Below are 6,000 nucleotides of genomic sequence, written 5' to 3'. Positions count from 1 at the left end.
GGCAAGGCTAAGCCTTCCCTGGCCTATTATACCCGCCACACATGGCAGCGGGGGGGGGGGGGGGGGGGCTCAGAAAGCTAAAGGTTGAGAACCCCTGGGAGATGATTGCAGTGCAATGACTCCTAAGTGGCTCTGGGTGGCATGTAAACCTCTTTTTAAGTCTCAGACCATTGCAAGCTGCACTGAGTCACAGCTGTACATTAGAATGACAAAGGGACAGAGGGATAACCACTGTTGAAATGGCAGCCTGACCATATACTTGCTGCAGCAGAAATGAACCCCTAAATGTACCGTTTAATCCCGGCTCAGGCGGAGTCTACCCACCTCTGGCAAGCTGCTGAGCGTGTTAACACGCCCCACTCTGCAGTCTGTACTGCCAACAAAGTATTATTGAACTGAACTGAGCTGCAAGAAAGTCAAGTCATTTTGGGGAGAGTGTGATCTCCTTTCCCGTCTCATGTTCACTCATCCAAGTTTAATATTAAACCAAGGCTGTTCCAGCCCACAGACCCGTGGCCAGTACATTGGAGCTAATGAAATGACTGATCTTATACCTAATGAACACTTACTGCATGGACACATTTTTAAAATGTCCCACTTTTCCTTTTGCAGCCACTGGCAGGTTTCTGCAGGAGGCTTTTTTTTGGTTTGTTGGTTTATACCTACAGTAGCTCATAATTTTTGATTCCTCAGAGAGCTGCAGCTTCTTGTGTTCTCACTAGGTACCTGCTTTCATTTTCTTCTTGCTGGATCAGCTGGAGGTAGCCTCTGACTTAGCAGCAGTAACATCAAGTTTAGACCCCGGAGGGCAGTGTCTCTCATTATTCAGTTCCACAAAGAGGTATTTAAGGGTCAGTTCCTAGACCTCCTTGGGCAGAGGGAACAGGAACACGGGCACCTTTGTTGATGAATAGCAACGACCCCCCTTCTTCTAAAAACCCAGCATGCATTTCCTCCCTCAGCTAAGCAATCTCTCTGCTCCAGGTTCCATGCCAGACTGGAGCTTTGAAGTTCTCCCAACCACTGATCCAGCACTAAGCCTTAATGCTGGAGGCTCCTGCCGGTTTGGATAAAACTTTTTCAAATATCTCTAAAACGACTGATTCAAAAACTAAACCAAACCCAGAATCTCCCACACACAGAGAACAATTTGCAAAAAGCATCTCACTGCAGCCTAGCAGTTAGTTCTTACTGGCGCATATCTAGTGAATTTAGACAACCATTATTTCGCTGACATTTAGAAAACGTACTAGCTCACTATGGGCTTGATCCTGCACCCACTGACATCAATGGTAAAGTTCCCCTTGGCAGGCACCATGGAGCATATTACAAGGGAAGTGTTCCTACAGGTTTAAATGCATTTAGGGGCATGGCTGGGGGTGGGGGTGGGGAAGTAGCACCAATCCTCAGAAGAGCTGATGTGGTACTATGAGAAGGTCAACTACAGTCCCGGGGTGACGTGTGCTCAGCTCCGCAAGTGATGGGCAGCAAGTTACATAAAAGGACTGGATAATCTACCACCACCATCTTGCCATACAGCCACAAGCAACGCCCCACCACAAAGAGGCCATTAGAGTAAATCTCAATAATCCCTTTGCAAATATGAATGGACTGAGCCTCGAGACACCCTTCCAGTGGACGAGGGAGTATCATTCCCAATTTACAGGTGGGAACTATGGTTCAAAGAGGTCAGTAGCAGGTTCAGACCCCTTACTCACATGGAGTAGTACCTTACTCTGTGTGTCATCTCAACTCATTCAGGGGACTACTCAAGAAGCAAGGAACTACTACTACTGTCCCTTGGTGACTTGCCCAAGGCCATTCATTGAATCAGTAGCAGAGCTGGTAACAAAACCCAGGAGTCTTGACCCCTCCTGTTTTAACTTCTACATAATCCTGACTCCCTAGAAAACAGACAAGTGGTTACCTTATTTTTCTCTCTCTCTACTGTGGGTTTTGCAGGATGGTAGCATTTTTCTTCATGTAACTCAAACAGCCCCCTGAACCAATCTGACTAAGCTGCCTATTGGTCTTGCTGAAACCAAGATGGTGGCTTCTGCCCATTCCAAGCGCGGTCGTTGGCAGTGCTCCTGAATCTGGACTCTAACAAAGACCCAGATCTTCCAAGGTAGTTAGGGACCTAAATGCCTTTGTGGGTCTGGGCCCAAACTCTTCACGCATAAACACATGATGCATGTGAAGGTCTTTGTGTTAACGCATCTGCAGTCATGCTGCCGGGGGATGATTTATTTCCTGTAAGTCTCCATGGGAGAGGAACTCTGTCCGCATCTGTTTTCATACTCAGAAATGTTCCTTATCGGTGTACTATCAAAACCAGTGTAGAGAAGTAAACAACCCTGATTCTTCACACTGCTTGGACAGTGACAGCAGAGTGATCACTTTCACTTTGCTTCTGAAATCATTTTCACTTTCAGTTTCCAATGCAACATCCCAGGGCTGCTGGATTTGCATTTCCACCACCACAGCTTGGGGAACGTTTAAAATATTCCCATGAAACGCATCGTCACGCACACATTCCTGTTAGATCCTGAATAAATCCCTTCTCACACGCACCTCAATTTTATGTTCTGGAAACATCTCATGTCCCAATGCCCTAGACAGACCCAGGAGTAGAGTGGATAGAACTTCAGAATCTCTGTTTTGTGGGCAATCTTGACATTTCACAATTTGTTTTTGTTCAGAATCGGAATTCCTGCCAAATGGAAATTCTGAAAAAAAAATTCACTGACATTTTCTCCCACTGGCACTCCGGTCCAAATCAACACAATTTCACAAAAACGGCAATTTCTGACAGAAGACTCGATTGACAAAAATTTCCCAAGCAGTTTTACAAGGGAGTAATTTTAAGCATGTGTGCAGCCCCACCGACTTCAATGGCTCTATTCCTGTGGAAAAGGTAAGCATGGGAGGCTTTGCAGGACGGAGGTCTAAATTTTGGACCCCAAGTCAATTGATAGTGTTCCTGTAATTCACAAATCTTTTATTTTTAATGATGCAGCATGGATGATTAAATGGGGGGTGGGGACTCACAGAGAAATGTTTATTGAAAAGGATTAGTTATGGGGTAACTGCTGTGCTAAGTACATATTTTGGCTTGGCAGCAGCAAATACCTGACTGCCACTTTCGCTAGGGAAATAGCTGATCTGTTTTCAATATACTGGGTTATAAATAATTTGCCCAATTTCACTTTATTTTTAAAATCAAAACTCTTTTTGAATCCCACCAGAGAAGAGAGCTCTTTAAAGCGTGAACATGCTCTGAAAGGTGACTATGGAAAAATGGCACTTTCTTACTCAGATGTGAGGGAATCGTGCCTGCTAACTTCGGCCCCAATCATGCAAACACTCACATGAGTAACCTTACTCACACCAGTAGTCCCGTTCCAATCAATAGGACTACTCACACCAGCAGAAGTGATTGCAGGATTGGGGCCTAAAATACATTTTTTGCTGCTTTTTATACCTTTTAACCCTCCAGAGCAACAGAGCTAAGACAGCACGAGCTGGATTCAAGTCCTCAATGTGCATTAGCAACAGAACTGTTTACTAAGTTCCAGTCAGTTACATCTGAAGGCAATGGGACCACACAGGCGTCACTGAGGACATATTTAGCCTGCCAACCCTTTATGACTGGTGATGATGCATCAGAAAGATCACAGCTTGACTCTCAAAGCCCAGGCTGAGTTTGAGCAGCTGGCAGAAGACGCTTCCCCCCATCCCATTACTTATAATTATGCAGATTTGCTCAGGAATCCCTGAAAAAATGTGAAACATGGAGCCCCAAAATGCCATTTTTACAATCATTTTTCTGAATAGAACCATATTTGCCGTTATTAGAGTTGGCCTTAAACAGACATGCATCTATTTCACATCTTTTTTAACTGAAATCCAGCAAGATCCCTTTGTTGGCAGTTTCAGCTTGGAGTGGCATTTTTAAGCAAAAAAACCTGAAGCCCCCAAAATAATGAAGACAAGTGTCTTTATCAACATCCAAAGACCAACTAGATACGAGGGCAAGATCTAAATGAATTAAGGCCTTGATCCTGCAACAACTTACACATGCTTAACTTCATACACCTGAGCAGTTCCATTGCCTTCAATGACAATTCACGGGGCCTGATCCAAAACCCATTGAAGTCAATGGGAGTATGTCCATTAATTTCAATTGCCTTTAGATCGAGCCCGCAGTCCTTAAAGTTACGCACATACATAAATCTTTGCAGGAGCCGGGCCCTAAGTGGTTATTTCTTCCCCAGTCACAGTCTCTTACTGTCACGCCTCTCACAGACAGAGCACGCGCCCACCCTCCCCCACAAGCAACTAAGAACACACCAAAAGTAATAACACATTATTTAAAAATTAGAACTATATTTAGTCAATTGGTTAGAGTACAAACACTTTATACAACACAATTAAATAAATGACTCCATAAATCCAGTCCGTTAACACATGAGATTAGGGCAAATATACAGCTGCCGTTCTGAACAGCCCAGCTCCTCATGCATCCACTGTGCAGATGCTATCCAGGCACACATCTTACTGCTGGCTGGTTTGCAGGAGCAATATACATGGAAACATTTTGTGGTTTCAAACCATTTGTCCTAGTTTCTCAGTAAATTCTAAAGAAAAATCAAGGCAATTTCAACTTTTATCCAAGGCATCTCCATTCTCTTTCCTCCTCCCAAGAGACGTGTAATGCAGGAAACGATGCTAAAAACAGGCATAAAAAACACAGTCACCTAACGGAATGCTAATGTGTGTTAATATCGAAGGCTGGAATTCGTAAAGAAGCCTAAGGTAGGAAGATAGATCTCCAACACTCGTGGAATTTCAATGGGATTTAGGCACCTCACTCCTTTCAGCGCCTTTGAAAATCCCAGCCCAGTGCTGCGCTGGAGAGAAAACTGTTTTAACCTGTGTCCCAGTCTTGCTCCCAGTGACTTCATTGGAGCAGGACCAAGCCCCTCATCTCCAGCTGTACAAACCTGGCCCCTGATCCTGCAGGCTGACCTGGACCCTGTGTCTGTGTGGAGCCCCACTGAAGTCAGTGGGGAGCCCAGATAGGCACAGGAGTCTGCCCAGTGGGCAGGATCAGGACCTTGCAGCACTCCCTGGAAAGGCACCTTAACCTAACTGATTCTGTGACCCCTGAAAATGGCAAATGTTTCCGAGTCCGTCTGATCACCAGAGAAGCTGTTGGTATATTACACTCTCCCTTTAATTTCCAGTGTGTGTGGGCACTGGGTTTTGGCAACTGTGCACTAGTACTCTGCTTTTCTCGTATTAAATATGCTAGGAAGAGGCCTCCAGAATTCTGTGGCTCTGAGACAGTAAATGAAGGTCCAGCTCCAAAAATAAAATCATCCTCCAAAGAATTTGGTTTTTTTTCCTACAGAACACCCTGGAGATTAGATTACTTTCAAGGTGAGGAGACCTTCAGGAACCCTCTAAAATACTGGCACAAGACATGGTCAAATCTAGGTGCCCCTCTGAAAACCAACAGCGCTGGACATGTTTACGGAAGGGAATTATAAAGATAATAAATCCTTCCTCTCAATAATTATTCATCTAATCATACACATGCTTCACAGTAACTTGTAAATGTCACGTGAGTGAGGGCATGATCCAAAGCCCATTGAAATCAATGGGAGTTTTTCCATTGACTTTGGTGGGCTGGGGATCAAGCCCTGGCTGTGGAGGTCTACAGGAAGCAATCGTAAGAGAGCTTTTTCAGAATAACCGGGAGTCCTCTTTTCCCCATAAAGAGATGTTACATGCCCATTGTTCAAGGATTAGCAACCCCAATTAGACAAAACACAGCCCAGGGCATTATCTTGACCAACCCTTATACCATCTTTGAAGAGCAAGGAAACAATCTGTATTTAAACTATAGGCCAGACAAGCTCAACATCTTGATGTTAAAAGGGAGCCAGAAGATTTTTCATCAACATCTTCCGTTTGCTATTTAATCCTGCTCAA

At 44.5% G+C, this 6,000-nt stretch overlaps 1 protein-coding gene across 1 annotated transcript in view; it reads right to left on the bottom strand.

Annotated features, from left to right (window-relative positions):
- Positions 1–4,386: 4,386 nt before the first annotated feature.
- CSNK2A2 (casein kinase 2 alpha 2) overlaps positions 4,387–6,000 on the bottom strand; it is a 41,590-nt gene continuing 39,976 nt past the window's right edge. The window contains exon 13 of the transcript XR_012154454.1: positions 4,387–4,731. The gene's annotated coding sequence lies outside the window, so the exon portion shown is untranslated. The remainder of the gene's footprint in view (positions 4,732–6,000) is intronic.

The sequence above is a fragment of the Lepidochelys kempii genome, chromosome 12 (assembly GCF_965140265.1).
Source record: "Lepidochelys kempii isolate rLepKem1 chromosome 12, rLepKem1.hap2, whole genome shotgun sequence".
Taxonomy (NCBI): domain Eukaryota; kingdom Metazoa; phylum Chordata; order Testudines; family Cheloniidae; genus Lepidochelys; species Lepidochelys kempii.
The sequence above is the reverse complement of the archived record's forward strand: the minus strand, read 5'-3'. Positions and strand labels throughout refer to the sequence as shown.